Source organism: Herpailurus yagouaroundi, unplaced genomic scaffold, assembly GCF_014898765.1.
Source record: "Herpailurus yagouaroundi ecotype Mexico unplaced genomic scaffold, PumYag 195, whole genome shotgun sequence".
NCBI classification, from domain to species: Eukaryota; Metazoa; Chordata; class Mammalia; order Carnivora; family Felidae; genus Herpailurus; species Herpailurus yagouaroundi.
In genome coordinates this window covers 15,622,492-15,642,347 of record NW_024412426.1, presented here as the reverse complement: position 1 = coordinate 15,642,347, position 19,856 = coordinate 15,622,492, and positions in this window count along the sequence as shown.

The window sequence follows — 19,856 nt, the reverse complement described above, 5'->3', positions numbered from 1 at the left end:
CATAAGAGTGAAACCATATGGTATCTGTCTTTCTCTGTATGGCTTATGTCACTTAGTATCACACTCTCCAGTTTCATCCACACTGCTACAAAAGGCCATATTTCATTCTTTCTCATTGCCACGTAGTATTCCATTGTGTATATAAACCACAACTTCTTTATCCATTCATCAGTTGATGGACATTTAGACTCTTTCCATAATTTGGCTATTGTTGAGAGTGCTGCTATAAACATTGGGGTACAAGTGCCCCTATGCATCAGTACTCCTGTATCCCTTGGGTAAATTCCTAGCAGTGCTATTGCTGGGTCATAGGGTAGGTCTATTTTTAATTTTCTGAGGAACCTCCACACTGTTTTCCAGAGCGGCTGCACCAGTTTGCATTCCCACCAACAGTGCAAGAGGGTTCCCGTTTCTCCACATGGGATATCTAAATTTAACATATCCAGTATTGGTAGATTCCCACAGTTGTCTCCCAAGACCTTTTTTCCATCTGTGTTCTCTCCATTTCACTGAATCAAACCATTCGATCCGTTGCTCCGAGAGAGCGGGGAGAAAAGCTCTCCACTTTTCATACTGTGCACCACTTCAAACACTTCAAGTCCATCCAAATACGCTACAGGATCTACCTCCAAAATATATTTCAAAATGAACCAGTTCTATCGCTGCCACCTCTACCAGCCACCAAACTATCTCACCCAGAGTTATGCAATAGCTTCCTGATCTGCCTACTTTCACTCTGGTCTCCCTGCAAGCCACAAAGCAGCCAGAGACCTTTAAGAAAAGTATTTACATGGAACTATCATATTTACATGGAACATACTTATATTGGGACTCCCCAGTGACTGTCCAGAATCCAGTGAATGGGAAGCTACAGATGATCCAGCCCCCTAATTTCTTAGCTTCCTAATCTCTAACCACTTCCCTTTGCTCATTAAGCTCCAGCACAATGGCCTCTTTGCTGTTCTTTAAACATACTTAACACTCAATATCTCAGGCCCTTTGCATTTGCTATTCCTTCTGCCTGGTTGCTCTTCCTCCCCCTAGATTGGCATAACTCGGTTTCTCATGTCATCCACATCTCTGCGCAAATGTCTCCTTCATTCACCATCTTATGGAATGTTTCTCCTCCAATACTCCCTATTCCCTTATTCACATCACTCTCATCAACATGGTCTACATTCCTTTGGAACTCCAGGTGCCCTGACTTTGCACTTCACATGTTTGGGAACTGAGGTCAAAGCAGAATTTTTCAATATTTGTTTGACGTTTACATTACTATGATTCTTCTCCTGGGTAAAAAGAAATGCCTGACAAGCCTGAAGGAATGTGCTAAGGGATACATTTTTACTCTGTTTTCAGGTCGCTTAAACTACTGTTGCCTGACCCAAGATTCCCTAGCATATTGGCATAGACAAAAACCGCCAAGCCTGTCAGCTGAAACTTGCCTCAGACTTTCATGGAATCATCATGAAGATCTGACAACACAGAGCTCTCTTGTGGGAGTTGCAGGGATGAATGTATTTAAGTACTGAATACCCATAGGGCACAATGCACCACCATCACCCTATTCTAGAACACAAAAGTGTGAGAACTGGCCTGTACCCACCTATGTGTCTCAGAGGCCCACCCTGAGGCAAATGATGTACTGTGGTATCTGAGAAGTGACATGCTGGGTGCAAGCAACAAGACACGTGCTACAGAAACTCAGAGGGAGGTGGTCAGCAAATAACAACAGCCAGCATTTGCTGAACAATTAGTGTGCAAGGCTCAGACTGAAATGATTTACCTATATTATTTTGGTTCAGCTTAAAAATAATCCTTGGAAATAGACATTACTATTATCACCATCGTGCAGACAGAAAAACTGAGGTCCAACATCACACCATTGGAAGGACCTGGGTCTGTTCCATAGCAACATCTGAGTTCTTCACCCCTATGCCTACACTGAGAGGTGAGTGCAATGTCACTCGCTGGGGGTTCTGCCCTCGAAGCCCTCAGGGTCTACCTCAGTCACAGCAGAGCTTAGAAGATGAGAGAACTAGAATGCATTCTATACACATTCATTTAGTGTCAGCATTGTGCCACAAACTGGAGGAATAATGACAGACAGGTCAAGCCACCATCCCCATGGACATCAAAGCTGAGTCAGGACACAGACACCACTCAAGGTTGTGTCGTGGGGTTAGATAGATCACCCAGGTTGGAACCCAGGCTCTTCCACTTACAGAGTGGCTTAGACAAGTTGGCTCCCCTCTCTATGCTTCAATCTCCTACACTAGAAGATGTTGCCTTGTTCTTGCATTCATTTAGCAAATCATTTTTTGAGTACCTATTATTTGTTCTAGCTGTTGGGATAAAGAACTGAGAAAGACCAACAAAGTCCAGCCTTCATGGATCCTTCAGTCTAGAAAAAGATCAGAATCTACCCTACCCCATAGGTTTTTATAAACATAAAAGGATATAGTAAGCATTTAATATATGTTAGCTATTAATACATTTTCAACACATTCATATATTCAACAAATGTTTACTGACTGCCTCTAATGTGCCAGGCACTGGTTTCAGTACTGAGGATATAAAAGTGACCAAAACAAATGAAGTCCCTTGCCTCCAAAGAGTTTGCACTCTGGGTGGAAGAGACAGAAAATGAACATGATAAACACATGATACTGTGCTGGGTAAGAACCATGAAGAAATATAAAACAAAGTAATCAACCAAAGGATGACAGGGGCCAGGGGAATAACATGGGAGAACAAACAGGGCAGTGAAGGCCTCTCAGAGGAGATGTCATTTGAACAAAGGCATCTGGGAGGAAAAAAAGACAGACATGCTATCATCTGAAAGGAGAGCATCCCTCTAAGCCCTCTATGAGAGCAGAAAGAAGGGCCCAGATGCAGGAATGTGCCATGCATGTTTAAAGAACATCGAGGAGGCTGGAATGTTTGGAACACAGGAACAGGAGAAGAGAGACAGAGACTGTTCACTCATGTGGGACCAGGTGGAAACATGATGAGAACCCAGTGACATGGCCTGGTATCACTTTGGAGGGTGCTTCGGGATGAAATTAACATCTCAATTAGTGAATCCTGAGGAAGCACACTGCCCTCCATAATGTGGGTGGGCCTCATCCAATCAGTTGAAAGCCTGACTGGAACAAAGAGTCCAGCGTCCACAAGCAAGAATGAATTCTCCAGCAGACTGCCCTCAGACTTCTATTGTTCTTCCTGGGTCTCTAGACAATAGGCTTTCCGACTAGAACCTGTCAGCCTCTACCATCTTGCGGGCCATACCTTAAAATGAATTTCCTTCTACACAGAGACACATCCTATTGGTTCTGTTTCTCTGGAGAATCCTAATACATACATGTGGGAAGCACTGAGAGTTGTGAGCAGAAAAAATTACACAACTTAATTCATCCTTTTTGTCTAGCTTCCATGTGGAAGATACATTGTAGTGAGGCAGATATGGAGGCAAGGAGACCAGGTCAAACAGAGCTTAGTAATCACGATGAGAAATGACAGTGGTCTGCACTGGAGTGGTAGAGGTGGATGTGGTGGGAAGTAATCGAACTTGGGATAGATTCTGAAGGTAGTGCTGACAGGATTTGCTGATGGAATAATTATTATAATCACCGTAGAAATAAATTATGACAGAATGTAGTAAGAGCCATAATTAAGGGACACGTAAGGTCATGTGGGATCAAAGATTAAGGAGAAATCAGTTCCTCCAGGAAGGTGAGGGTTCCCAGTCAGAAGAGCACAGAGATATACTGATGTGACCTCTGGGTTGAGCTTTGAAGAGCAAGTCCCACGTACAAGGTGGGGCAAAAGGACATTCCAGGCTGACAGAGAGACATACCCAGAAGTAGGTAAGAAAACACAGGGCACATCCAGGGAAGGTCCAAGTAACCTCGTGAGACCTGAGCAGCGGTCCTAAGGGGGAAATGCCTGGAAAGAAGTTTGAAAGGAGATCAGGAAAGTAGACATGCATGTCAGCAGGTGCTTTATCCTATTCTATTCAGATGATGGTACATGAAAATATGCACCTGAATGGGTCGGTAATGGACTTCTGGGGCCTGCCAGGCCAAAGGAAGAGACTGAGACGCATCTCCAACCCCAGCTAAAGTGGCCAGCAACCCTGAGCAGCTCACACCACCTAGGTCCCGGAAGCAAGACCAGTGCTTTCAGAATCACATCCATGGGAGCAGATGTATATTCATTACCTAATGCCAAAGAAAAAGTTATTTCATTCTAAGATGAGAAAAGCAGTTGGGGTATTCATTCCTACAGCTTAAATTTGCCCTCAGTGCCTGCTAAACACATTTTTTACAATCTGGCAGTGATCTTTGCCTATTAAGCATCTCTGGCCACAGAGAAGGGATATTGATTTATTTTATTTTTACAGCCAGAGATATTTATTCCTATTTACACCCATGCTTCTTTATCCCAGCTTTAAAAATATCTATGGTGGTGGTAGATCCTGGAGCTGATGATTCATACTTTAGGGACATTTTGAGGAAGAGACACTGAAGGTGAATGGATGTTCACCATGACTTCTTCCTGGAGCTATAGCAGGTATGCAGTCTTTCCTGGTTTGGCTAGACAATGTTGAAAAGGACTCAAAATCAGTGCATAAAGAAGGGTCCATGGATTCCAGCCAGTTATCTCATTCCCCTAGATCCCACTATATGCCAACTGCTGTGCTCAGAGCTGATGGTGTAGAGATGGAGGTAGGCAGAGCCTTTGGCCACAAAGAGTTTACAGTGGGAGTCAGATGTGCCGATAAAGCAAACCATTATGACAGAAGACGGGCATTGCTTTAATGAATGTGTGAACACTGGTAAGGGCAGTGGGGACCCCAAAGAAAGAGCACTCAGATCATCCCAGGGAGGTGATGGATAGGCTCACTGGGCGGTGACCTGCAGCTGGGATGTGAGGAATGCAGCCACCAGGCAGACAGGAAAAGGGCATTCCTCACAGAGGCAATAGCGGTAGAGCAAAGGACGCTTCGAATATAGTCTAACAAGAAAATTCTAGCAGTCCCTCTGCTCAGTAAAACTTTACCAAGGACAAAAGTTCAGCAGCTCATTTCACACTGGCTACTCTGCAAAAACGTTAGGATGCTGGTTTTGTAAAGAAATACACGGCAAGCACTTTGTATTTCCAGTTTTAATCAAAGTGTCTCCATAACTGTCTTGAATTCTACAAGCGCTGGGTTTGTGGCCATCCTTCTGCATGTTACTCTCACTGGGATCAGAAATGACTTCAATGGCACCAGCAGAGTGGGGCAGGTCTAGGGAAGCCACTGGCTACCCCAGTGATACACAAAACCACAGGCAGGAGAGAAGGTAAAAAGAGAAAGGATGAAAAGAAGCAGAACAGGGGAAAGACAAAGGAGGAGGAAGATGGGCCAAGCAAAGAGAGGATCGGCACCATTTGAGACCTGGGAAAAAGCCTCACCAACAACTGCCTCACAGGTTACCACCCAGCACCTGAATCGACTGTAGCATGGCTCACTAACAGCAGTCCCCAGGGAACCACCTCATCAGATCATCCTCAGGGGTCCTCAAGGTTGAGACAAAGGGTGGGAACTAAGAGCTGGCCAGAGGAAGATGCCTACTGCTGCCCCAAGGCTCCTCCATTCAGAGGCACCGGGCCTCCAGTCTGAGAGCTCCCCAAAAGCCTACACAAATGTCTTACAACTAAAAAAAACCAAAAAACAAAAAGGAAGTAGCTCCAAATACAAAAAACTAAAATTAAATGTTTAATTGAATGTCTACACGATGTAATACTATGTCAACTTCATTAATTGTTCAATTTAGTATTCATCAAAAAAAGTCATTATATTAGAAAATCACTTAAGATCTCTCATCCCATGAGAATTCTTGAATATGAATGTAATTTCTAAAAATCACTCATCATAAATAATTTTAAAAAGCAAAATTAGAAAATAATTTTAAATTTAATAGCAAAGAAAAAGAGATAAATTTACTGGGGATCTGGAGGCATTTCATATCGTATCACATCATATACTTGAGATGTTTGATAAGATCTAGGGTGAGGCTTCAAATGTAAGAGGGCCCAGGGGCTACAAAATTCTTACAAGAGGCCTGTCTTCCAGGGTCTTTCTTGATCATTTTCTGGGGCTTCCTGACCAGCATCTTTCACCAAGACAACAAAAACTATCTTGAACCACTTTTGAGCGATTCAGAATGTCCTCTGGTAATAAATAATGCTCCCTTGAAGCTATGTTTGATGACGCTGTCAGTGTAGGCTCAGATTCTTGGAATGTTTTCTGGAATTCCCAATAAGTAACAGAATGCCTTTCCAAGATGTCACTTTTCCTGGGGGGGGGGGGGGGGAGATTTACTTGACAAGTAAGTAATTTGATGAATGCCTATCACAGTGCTTAGCACACAGTGCTTAATAAATATTTATCTAATGGGCAAAACTCCTTCTTTGACTCCACAATGCTTTATAAATCTCCACCTCCAATACAGCACATGTCTACAGTACTGCAGTTTTTGGTGTTTTTCTTTTCATCCTTTGGCACGATTGTCTCCTCCACTTCGTTGTGCACTCCAAGACTACAGGCACCATATTTCACTCACCAGTGGATGTCTAGCATCTAACATAGCGCATACTAGGTGTTCAAAGAGTAGTCGCTGAGTGAATGAGAGATGAAAGGCTAGAGATAATAAATCTAAAAGACGAAGGAAGGTTTTCTCCTAAAGGGGAAGCCCGTGCTAATTCCAGTTCTAATCAGAATTCTGCCTGCCAGTTTTTGAATGGTTAGTGTGCCACTGCACGCTACCTGCTTTTCAGTGAACCCCCGCACGCGTATGAAGGCAGTAGTGAGTTGATCAGACTGAGATTCAGAGAGGTAAAGCCAGTCGCCCGCAGTCATACACCTAGGAAGTGGCGAAGACAGCATTTTCAGCAGGAATACTGACGTCCTCCCAAAAAACAAGCTTTTACTCTGCTCTGTATTACCGTCCTGCTTGCTCTTTCCAGGAGACTCAAGATCCCTCGGATATGAAGTGGGTCAGAATTCCTGCCCAGAACAAACACATCCCAGAACAGCTGCCCACCTCGACTGCCCTGATTTCCCAGGCCCAGATTCCAGCCACACCCTTCAGGAGGGAGCCACTGCCCACTAACCGTGCAGGGAACACAGACGGGGCGGACCCTCTGCAGCCCTCTGGGGGCCACACACTGTGTGGGAGAGGGCACTGGCTCAGGACAGGAAGCTAGGGCTCGGGGCTCTACCGCGAAGTGGCTGTGTGACCCCAGCCAAGTCTCCTAGCTTTTTCCTGGACCATTTCCACAGCCTCCTCATGCTAATGTCCTGCCTGTCTAAAGGCCCGATTCACCTCCACTTTTTTTGCATTCCAGGGGACCTGCCTCTTCTCAACTTGGTCATCATGTCATGTCTTACAGCACAGGATGAATTACCTCAAGAACTGCAGGCTTCACCAGCCTAACTGCCCAAACGGCTGTAATTCTTCCAGCCTTCTGAGAGCCCAGCTCACCGCCTGCCTCAGTTAATAGCGAGCGGGTTAGGTTCCTTCACAGGTTAATTACACATTGAGTGGAGAGCATTTCCTTTCATCAGTTCTAAATTTGCTCCCTTTTAATTTTGTCAAGTGCTGCCTCTTTCTCCGATTAGGGGAAAGGGCAAGAGGGAGCCTGCAATTGGCTTGCTGCTCCCCATTCATTACACTCACCACCTCAGAGAGTGCTCACCCCTTTCCTCTGCTCCTTTCAGAACGAAATGTTTCATCTCTCTTGGTGTGGAAGTCGCCCCTTCCCCCATATCCATCTGTTCTGCCCTTCCAAGGACCTTTTCTATTTCTGCTGTGTCCTATCCAAGATGAGGTGAGCCGCAAAGTGAAGGAGGCGGTCAAGGTGAGGAGAGAGTGCACATTTACCAGATAGAATAACAATTCCTCCCCAGTTGTGCTCCGGTTCTTTCTTAATGCCAACTAATGTCTTGCTCACCTTTTGCCTTACTTTTTCCCTTTAGAAACGAAATCCAATAGTGTATTCAAGATAACTAGTAGATCCTTTTTATCCAAAAGGGTGATAGTAATTTAAGACTGAAACGCAGAAGTTTAAATTTCTCTCTCCAGTGGTACCTGAGACCTTCATTACTTTCTCCTTTGTCAATACATAATGTCATCTTCCCAAGAAAGAGAGAAGTTTGTTCTTTGAAGTAACACACCATACCACCCTCAGGCCCAGGGATACCAGCCCCAGAAGGCATCTGTGCACTTGTCACAGAATCCCTATATTTGGATCTGTATGTGACATTTAAGGCCATCTAGCAGGACCCCTCATTAGGGCTACCAAGCCCAAAAACGTTAGTAGGTTGTCCCAAGTCTCACATTCTCCACCGGACTATTTAAATATTTCTTGAGCGCTTACTATAAGCAGACACCGTCATGGGCATTGAAAACACAGGGATGGATAAGACAGGTCTAAAGATAACAGCTACCAGTTTCTGGGAATTTGCCAGGCATTCTATGAATCACTTCATGTGAGATCTCATGTCATCCTACCCACAACTATGGGAAGAACACGGCTATTCTCATACTCATTTTTCATGTCAGGACACTGAGGCTTAGCAAGGTTACAAGCTTTGTCCTAGGTCCCACAGCCAGTAAGCTGTGGAGCCAGGAGTCAAACCAGCAGGGCATGACATCAGATTGCAGTGGCGATCACCCTCCCTCCTGGCCCTGCCCTGCAGGCTCAGCCTAGTATCTGGCATCCCGCTGAAGCCTTCCTTTAAAGCTGGGCTGGGAGTTTTTCTCTATGGGATACCAATTATTTCTTCCAGCTCTCATCACTCCACCACGTCTCAGCCCATCACTGGCCAAAGTCCCACATTGACATCTGAGCCCTGAATTATACCCAGAGGTCTGGGGCTTCATAAGTGACACCAGTAGTTCTGAGGTTGAAAGCTATGGATTCAAAACCCCACCTCAGCCTGACTCACAATGCTATTCCCAAATTAAATGCTAGAACCCAGAGCAGGGAGTATCAGGGATACTGAAAGAGGGTGCTGAAAGAGGTTCCTGAAAGAGGGTGCTCACCAGCCCTGCTCCTGAAAGGAGCTTCTGCTGGGCTGCCAGAGGCCCCTGAGAGAGGAGCAATGTTCATACGTGCACATATGGGTTCTGGATGATGATGATGAGAATAGCTAACACCCAGTGAGCATTCACTACAGACCAGGAACCATGCCAAGTGCTGCACCCACATTACCTCATTTAGGTACTATTACCTTCTTTAACAGAAAAGGCTGAGACACCGAAAGGTTAATTAACTTGCCCAAGGTTGCACAGCCAGGCAGGATTCACACCTGGGCTGTCTGATTCCAAGAGAGAAATTAAGAGGGAAAGTCTCAACGATGCTTAAAGAAAAAGAAATTCACAGATAACCCATGGAGGTCAGAGGCTCGTCGACACAGGTTCCTGGCTCTCCTACACAGAACTAGCATATGGATTTTCTCTCCTGAGCTCAGGCCAGCCATGTGACTGGAATCCAGGAGCATAAAGAGAAGCCTCTGCCCTTCCCCAGTAGCTCTGCCTGCTTAAAGCTGCGGCTGTTTATTACTGACTTCTCTTGATCTAATGGGAGTTGAAATTTCCATTAATTAAGAATATAAATAAATAAATGGGTAGGAAAGAAAGCGAGATGGTGGCGTGGTGCCCGGAAGGCTCTGCTGAAAGCAGCCAGTTCACGCTTCATTAGCATCTTTGCTTCCTCTCCAAACCTGCCAGCACAGCCTTTCTCTGAGACACACTCAGGGAACTCCAGTTTGGAGGGGTGCTTTGGTTTCAGCCTTCAGTGCTCCTGCGCACTTCTGGTTGGCCTTTTGCGACCAGCTTGCCCCAATCCCAGGGTACCTCCTCAGTTCAGTCACCCTCTTTCCCACAGTGCCTTCAAAAAGAAAGCTATTTCAGCACCCCACCCCACCCCCACCCCGCAATGGGAGTCCTCCTGCAGCCACACTGCAACATCGTGATGGTGACTCAGCTGGTCATTAGTATTTTTTTGGTCAAGTTTTCCCTTCAGCATTCAGGTCTTAATGTTCCTCGGGTCAAACCTCTTCTCTCCAACATGGGTTGAAACAGCGTTGCTAGAAGGGAGCATTTTACCAGCAGGCTGCTGCTGTAGACTAGAAGCAAGAGGTGGAAGGGAGAAATGAAGAAGGCAGGACACTGGCGGGAAGTCCATTCCACCAGCAAGCATGCCTGGCCCCCCGGTCCCCCGACCCCCACTGGGATTATGGTCAGATACAAAGTGGTGGGAGCAAGTCCTCTGCCCTCCGTGCGCAGTCCATTGCAGGGAGAAGACAATACAACAGCAGGCAGCATTTAACGGGAATGAAACTGTGTCCTGTAGACTTCATACAGTGGCGCGCCTGAGAGGCAATGGGGGTGGCAGAGGAAGGGAGAAGCTCCAGAATGTCTATATGGTAGGAGCACGGAGGGAGGACATAGGCTGTGGCTTGTGTCACAGCCACATCACAGGCACGAGCACACTGCTCTACTTTGCTGCAGCCTAAATGGAGCTAATGGAGAGGAGGGCGCCATTAGCACCTCCCGACAAGCTGTCCTGTGGTGCTGCTCTCATTGAGGGCTCTGTAATCCTGGAAGCGGAGGCTCGTGCTGGGCCAAGGAAGGATGGTAGACATTCCATTCTGCTTCTTCATGAAAAAATAGGATTAGCAGCAAAAATGGGTGAGTGCAGCTGGAATCAATGGAGAACTGTTTCCGAAGAAGAGTCAGAGAACTCAGCCACGTACCAATGAAACTGGACTGCTGTCTTATACCATCCACAAAAATTAACTCAAAATGAAAAGTTAAACTACTGAATGGGAGAAAATATTTGCAAATAATATATCTGACGAAGGGCTAATATCCAAATTATACAAAGAACTTCTAAAATTCAATAGCAAATAAACAATCTGACTAAGAAAGGGGGCAGAGGATTTGAAGAGATGTTTTTCCAAAGAAGACAAATGTATTGGCCAACAGGTACATAAGAACATGCCCAACATTACTAATCATCAGGGAAATACAAACCAAAACCACCATGAGTTATCACTTCACACCCAGTACACTGGCTAGTATCAAAAAGGCTACAAATAACAATTTTTGGTGAAGATGTGGAGAAAACGGAACCCTTGTGCGCTGTTGGTTGAAATGCATGCTGATCCAGCCACTACTGGGAAACAGAATGGAGGTTCCTCAAAAAACTAAAAATAAAACCACCATATCATCCAGTAATTCCACTTCTGGGCATTTATCCAAAGAAAAAAACCACAAACTCAAAAAGATATATGTACCTCCAATGTTCACTGCAGCATTATTTACAATAACCAAGATACAGAAACAACCTAAGTGTCCATCACAAATAAGGAAAATGCGGCATATATACCCAATGGAATATTATTCAGCCATAAAAATGAATGAAATCTTGCCATTTACAACAACATGTACAGACCTCGAAGGAACTATGTTAGGTCATACAGAGAAAGACAAATACCATATGATCTCACCTATATATGGAATCTTAAAAACAAACGAAACAAAAAACAAGCTCATAGATATAGAGAACAGATTGGTGGTTGCCAAAGGGGCAGGGGAAATGTGTGATGGGAGTCAAAGGTACAAATTTCCAGTTATAAAATAAATAAGTCATGGGGATGTCATGTACAGCATGGCAACTATAGTTAATAATGCTGTGATACATACTTGAAAGGTGCTAAGGGATTAGACCTCAAAAGTTTTCATCCCATTAGGGAGTGATCTCAAATGTGAGAGTGACTTGCCCACAGCCCTGCCCTGGTAACGAGAACAATGAATCCAAAGGGTTCAGACAGCACCTCACCTGTATGTTTTGTCCCAAAAGCCATTAGTAGCCAGTTTCAGATCCCATTCCTCATGGACAAAAAGTGTTAAAAAATGAGTAAACAATGTAGGTGATACAACCTTTAACACTTGCTAAAGGGGAACTGCAAAACTGGGGGTGTGGGGATAAGAAGCTATTATAGGACAAAAAATAAAAAACAAGGACAAGTTAAATAGACATATAAAAAATAGGATTGGCTGGGGCCACAGAGTCAACCTCGTTTGGAGTGAGAAGGCCCAGAGTCATCTTGGTATCTGAGGACTGACTGACCAGATACACTGCCTTTCTAGTCAAGGAGAGCATCTGCAGGGACAAGAAAGTTATGTAATTTCCATTTTCCGAGGTGGCACCCTGGGCAGAAGCGGCTCCATATTGAATCAGAAATTTATTTCAACAGACCTCAGCACTATTCAAATTCCTGCCTTCCATACTTGGCTTAGCTTCCATATTTTCTTCCTAAAAACTAAGGATAAGGCAGCAGCTGGTGGTCCCCTGGACCGGTCTCTGGCGTCCCCAGAGTTTGGACACAAGTGAGCCAGAGACGCCCCTGTCTTCCGGCCTCCCACCAGCCTCTAACCTCCTCTCCAGCCGCAGCCGCAGCCTCCGGAACCGTCTTCTCCGCGACCCTCTGCCCCGGCCAGCAGCCGACACAACATTTGAGCTTCACGCCCCGTGGGCCACGAGCTCCCGGGCTCACCCGAACGACTCCACGGCCCGCTCCCCGGCACCTGCGGGCCTCGCACCCACCTGTCTCGGAGCTGCCGCTCGGCCAAGACCTGGTGGCTCCCGAGGACGTGGGTCCCACCGCCGCGGGACCCGAGCGGAGCCGAACCCGGCCCCCTGGACCTGCGGGCCCGGGGCCCCCACGCGGGCGCCCGGCTCGGTGGCTCCCGGACGGCCACTTCCTGCACGAGGCCGCGCCGCTCATCGGAAGAGGCCCGGCACGCGACTCACCTCCGCAGGCTGCGGACTGCGCCGGCGCGTTCTCTTCCGAAGGCCCACCCTCCGGCCCCGCTAGGAGCCTCGGAGGGGCCCCGCTGGCCTCCCCCACGGAGCCCGGGCTTCTGCCTGAACCGCTCCGGGCGCCTGCAGCTGGCTCCCAAGCGGTGGGCCAGATGGAAACAATAAGGCTTCTTGCAGGGCGGGGGTGGAGAAGTAAGGATAAGATTCCCTGCAGTCTGCCTGCTTCACAGGTTAGCTTCATCAAAAGAGCTTCACACTATAATTATTACAAATATTGTCCTATTTTGGATTCTTGGAGGTTAGGTTAAACTTCAGAGCGACTAACTTACTAGTTTGGGGGGATGTTGGGTGTGAATAAGGACAGGAACACATTTTAGGGCATGAGAAAGAGCTCATCAGCATTTCTAGCTTTCTTCCAAATTAAAGTGCAAATCATGTCCTGTTTCATTTCTTCTACCTCCCAGTCCCTGCCTAGTCCGCTCAGAGTTATCGGAGAACAAGCGCACTCACCTTGATTGTTTAAATGAGAAAGGAGCTGCTATTCTTAGCCAGGGAGATTCACTTGTGTTGCTCTAACAACCTGCCTTTCTATCCTTTCCCCTGAGAGCACGTCTCTTTCTCTAACCCAGTGGTTCTCAGCCCAGTTACATATGAGAATCACCTGGGTGTGCTCTTTAAGAAAACACCAACACCTGCCCACCACAGCGATTCTGACTTGACTTGCTCTGCAGAATGTATCTAATATTTTGCCATATTGAGGACAACTGCTCTAAAGTATGAAGTAAATTTATCATCCATTTTCCTACCCTCATCAATGGGCTTTTCCTACCTTCTGATGGGGTGAGAGTCCAGTTCTAATCATGATGTGCCTAGCTTTGGGTAGACTGGGATGTGGTTTTTTTATTATTATTAGTTTGGGGGATGCTTTTCAGTGAATTAGAGGATTATGATCTTTATCTTTCAGAGATCTGTCAGGATATTACATGAACCAACTCATCCCTTTGACCAAAATGAAAGAGGTCAAAAATATTTTTGAAATATTAACTGAAATCTAAGATTCTTTGAGATTCCTAATTCAGTGTAACACTATGACAGATGACAGGGTCATTTAGTCCAGTATTTCTCAACTCTAGGCTGCATCAGAATCACCTGCACCCTGCTCAGTGCCCCATGTTACTCCAGATTACCAGATCCCATTCACAGAAATTCGGGTTCAGTAAGTCTGAAGTAGGGACCAGAAATCTGAAGCTAAAACAAGTTCCCCAGAATATTCTGATACATAGCTAGTTTGGGAACCACTTATTTCGACAATTTCCTTCTTGCATTAATAGATGTGAATGTCTTAGTTTCTACAGTAGTGTCCTTCAAGTCCTCTTCTTTCAAAATGGTGCCCGAACTTTGAACTGTGTTGATACCCCATCTCTAGCATCCCTCTTAACAATGTTTATAGCATGTCCTTCTCACAGAGAAAATTGTGTTGAAGATTCTGAAAACAAGTTTAGGGCTAGGGTTAGGGTTGAATTAAGATCACAGAACTCCCTTTGGAAATAACACCAGACAGGTCTACTGCAGTAAGAACACACTTGAGTCCAGAATAAAGTGAAAGGGAAAAAAATATATTTGAATAAGAACTTGGCCCTCTCCCTGTTCAAAGACCATGAAAGTGTCGCTCTCCTGGGTGTTGATAGGGGTCTATCCCTTCTCCCTAGCCCTGTGTGTACTCTTCAGTGCAAAGGAAATCAAACAGGAGACTTAAAAGAGAAAAATGGGGGGAGGCTAAGATAGAAAGGAGTATGGGGAGGGAGGAAAAAGAATTCCATAAGGAAAAGCATTCAGAAGCCTCCAAGTCGAGTTAAACATTGGGGGAGAGAAAACTCAGAGAGGAAGTAGGACATACCACATGTCTCAACCCCCGCATTCTAACTACAAGTCTTCAGAATGTTGGTAGATCACTCCCATCTCTGAACACACAAAACAGAGCAGTATCAACCATTCAGATGTGAAATGAGGCTCCACCACCTTCACTACAGCACCTCTCTACCAACTTACAACGTCCCTATACTGCTTCCTGCCTGCAAAAATCTTGGGAAAGTGGAGGGGAGCCAGCCTGCAGGCAGAGTTACACAAATACAAGTTGAAGTTGAGATCCAGGGAGGCAGTGCTTTGGGCATAAGTCATCAAATCAAATCTCTTTGACTTTCTGTTTTTAAAAAATCACTGAGTACTTGTTAGGTATCCTGCATTTACACACACATTATCTCATTTCATCTTCAATAAGGCCCTAAGAAGCAGGATTACCATTTACATTTTACAGATAAGGAAACTGAAGCTTAGGGAAGTAGCATAACTGATTCAAGGAGGTAGAGCCACGTTCAAACCCAGATCTCCCTTTACCAAGAACAGTGCTCTTTCCACTGTCCGCCAGCTGCCTTTAGATTTAAGCTCTTGGTGTCGGTCCAATAGAACTAGAATGTCATTTTTTTCCTATTAACTGCTACATTTGGAATATGAAAAAGCCACTCATATTAGAGGAATTAATAAAATTTAGGAGACAAATGAATCAGAGGACATTCCCTTATTACTTTCTAGTCTTCCCTAAATTTTCCTCACTCTGTTGGTTTCCTCACAATTGCCCCTTGCTTATCCCCACCTTGCATTCATAATAGTTCTCCAGCAATCTTCCCATCCAGATGGACTATGTCCACAGTCATCTGTAGATGGAAGAATAGTTATTACAGCCATCATTTATTTATTTAGCCATCACTTATTTTTAGTTAGTGCTTATCATGTCAAGAAACTAAACTAAGCACTTCATAGGCCTTATCTCATTTAATCTGTATAATAAACTCCTGAGATCAGTTCAATTAGTACCTCTATTTTACACATGAGAAAACTAAGGCATAGAATTTATGTAACTTACCCAAGATCTCACAGCCATTTAATGATTCCAGAGATTCAGACCCATGTCAAACCACAGAGTTCACACAACTAAACCAACCTAGACAAATCAAGAGAACCCTGAAGCTCTCATGCCAGATCATTCAGAAGTAACATAAAGCCTACACCAGAATTTCACAAATGGGATGAATATGATATTAAAGTGTTAAGCAATAATTTGAACCCTAAAATTAATATGCAATCACAAAAGACCCCAAAAAGCCAAAGCAATCTTGAGAAAGAAGAACAAAGCTAGAAGCATCATGCTTCCTGCTTTCAAACTTTGTATTATTACAAAGCATAATAATAAAAATAATATGGTGTTGGCATAAAAACAGACACATAGGCTAATGGAACAGATTAAGGAGCCCAGAAATAAACCCACGCATATATGGTCAATTAATTTATGGCACAGGAATCAAGATTATACAATAGGGAAAGGGAAAGACAGTCCCTTCAATAAGTGTTGGGAAAACTGAACAGACAACACATAAAAGAGTAAAACTGGACCACTATCTTACATCATACACAAAAAATAACTCAAAATGTATTAAAGACTTGAACATAAGACCTGAAACCATAAAACTCCTACAAGACAATATAAGCAGTAAGCTCCTTGACATCAGTCTTGACAGTAATGATTTTCTGGATTTAACACCAAGAGCAAAGGCAACAAAAACAAAAATAAGCAAGTCGGATTATATCAAACTAAAAAGCTTCTACACACAAAGGAAACCTTCAACAAAATGAAAAGTCAACCTACAAGTGGGATAAAATATTTGCAAGTCATATATCTGATGAGGAGCTAATGTCCAAATTATATGAAGAACTCATGTAACTTAATAGCAAATAAACAATCTAATTTTGAAAAGGGGCGGAGGATATGACGAGACATTTTTCTGAAGACATACGTAGTAGCCAAGAGGTACATGAGAAGATGCTCAACATCACTAATCATCAGGGAAATGCAAGTCAAAACCACAATGAGGTATCACTTCACACCCATTAGGATGGTATTATCAGAAAGACAAGAAATAACAATTTTTGGTGAAGACGTGGAGAAAAGGGAACCCTTATACACTATTTGTGGGATGTAAATTAGTACAGCCACTATGGCTATATTGTTTTGAGGTTCCTCAAAAAATTAAAAATAGAACTACCATATGATCTAGCAGTTCCACTTCTGGGTATTTATCTGCAGAAAATCAAAACACTATTTTGAAAATATATGCACCCCTATGTTCACTGCAGCATTATTTACAATAGCCAAATAAGGAAACGACCTAAGTATCCATCAACAGGTAAATGAATAAAGAAATGCGATACATGTATATATAAAATGGAATATTACTCAGCCATAAAAAGAAAGAAATCCCACCATTTGTGACAACATGGATGGACCTCAAGACAAGTACTCTATGATCTTACTTGTATGTGGAATCTAAAAGAAAAAAAAAGAACTCATAGAACAGACTGGAGGTTGCCAGAGGCAGTAAGGCAGAGGGGCGGCGAGGAGGGAGAAATGGATGAGGGGGTCAAAAGGTGTAACTTCCAGTTATAAAATGAGTCCTCAGGATGTAATGTATAGCATGATGACTATAGCTAATAATACTGAAAGTTTCTAAGAGGAAAATTTCTCATCGCAAGAAAAAGAATTTGTAACTATGTGTGGTGATGGATGTTAACTAGACTTATTTTGGCAACAAAAATTAAGTGAAACAGTAGTTAATAAATACAGAAAATAGAATGAGAGATTTCTAATGATGTACCAGAACAGGTAAGATTTTGAATCTTCCAAAATGAGTAATGCAAGAGTCCCCAAATCAAGACTACTCTCTGACTACTAAGCAAGAAAAATATAGATAAATCCAAAACGGACACTAGTAAACCTGCAGAACATCAGGGAGAAAAGAGAGAAAAATACTTCAGAGCTACCATAAGAAAAGCCAGATTATCTACAAAGGAATGACATTTGGGATGACAGAAGACTTCTCACAAGTGACGAAGAGGATAGATGACAATGGAGTTGTGTTTCTGAAAAGCTGAGGAAAAAAAATGTCAGCCTAGAATTACAGACCCAGTTAAAACAGACCCAGTTTGTTCAAGTGGGAACAAAACAAGGGCAATTTTTAGTCACAAAAAAGACAAAAAAATATATTATCTATATCGCCTTACTAAAAGATGCACAAAAGGATACACTTCAACAAAAAGAGAAATGAATACAGAAGGAAATCATGGCAACACAGGAAATTAAAAATGAGAACAGAAAATAATTTAAGTCAATAAATTTAGTTAACTGCTGGCCATAAAAACTGATAACATTTTTCTGTTTTTAAAAAAACAGGTAAAGCCAAACATTAGACGACAGTAACAAGATAGGGTGCGAGGGTTGGAAAAGGGTGTGAGGTCCATATTATGTTCAAAAGAAGAATAAAATTACTTAACAACTTGAAATTATTTATAAATGCTTATAGTCAAGTGTGATTTTTTTAAAGGGTAGAGGAAGCTACCAATAGAACAGTACTACAGTCTTTATTTTCCAAGCCAACAGAAAATACGTAAGAAGTTGATGGTGGAAATACAGAAAATTGATTAATCCACAGAAGGCAAAAAGAGAAAAAAAAGAAGGGGGTAAGATGATAAAAACACAAAATAAAAATATTAAAGTAAGTCCAAATATATCACTATGCGTGTATACAGACTAGATTTTCAATAAAACATCAGAGAATATCACATTGGAATTTGTTTTAAATACAACTATAATTGCTTAAAACATACAAACCTAGAGCAAAACACCCAGAAAATTTTAAATAAAGCATATACCACTTAGGAAAACAATTTATCAAGATCTAGGTAAAGTCCAAGATGACCAAAATTCTCACTTCTTCGTAAAACATCACAGAACAGTGTTTTTCAAACTGAATTCTGTGACCCATTCCTGGGTTATGGAATCAATTTTTAGTAAGACACTCACATAAAACAGAATAGGGAAAAGAATAAATAGATTAGGAGGGGATTAGAAAGGATGGGATAAGACAGACAGAACAGATATCAATGTACATATCACAGTACTTCATGGATAGAAGGATGTATTGTTTTTATAAACTTTTATTTGTGGTGTGTGTGTTCATGATTATGCAAACGTGCATGTTACTAAATTGCAACATAAAATGCATCTCTTCCTTTCTTATTTTATTTTTTAATTTCATTTTTTATTTTTTTAAATTTACATCCAAATTAGTTAGCATATAGTGCAACAATGATTTCATCTTCCTTTCTTATTTTAAATTGGAGAAACCCTAGCCTAGAGAAATTTTTGCAAGTATACACAAGAAAACGTACACAGGGAAGTTCACTGTGGGATTATTTGTAATAAAAAAAAAATTGCAAATACCTTGAAAATTCATCCACAGGAGAATGGATAAGTTAATTGAGGTAAATATGCATGCAACAAAGAAAATAAACTAAACCTGATTATGTCAACATGGATGAATCTCAAAAACAAAATATTGCATGAATCAAAGAAAGCTGCAGACATATATGGACCATACGCTAAAATTTACCCAAAGCTTGACAGTAAAGCAATACTTTGTATTGTTATAAATGCACACATACAGTATATAGAATAGTATAAAAACCTGTAAGGGATGATAAATACCAAATTCAGGAGAGTAGTTCACTCATGAGAATGAGTTAGAGGCAGGTAATGGGGGCAGGGAGGATTACATAAGAGGCTTCAATTATATCCAAAATGTTAAGCAAACAATGGAAGTAAATATAGGGGAAATGTTAAAATCTGTAAGTCTGGGAGAATATATGAGTGTTAGCAATTTACTCTTTATATTTTTCTCTATAATTGAAAAATGTTACGGCCAAAAATTATATACTTTACAAAAATTTGTGATTTTAGTCTCTGGGCTGATTCTGGGACCTGGCTTGAGTTTCCACCCTCCCAAACCTCATGTTTGGTTCATCAATATTCCAAATCTTACTCCTACGCATGTAGACATAGTCAAATTTTCCATGATCACATGAAG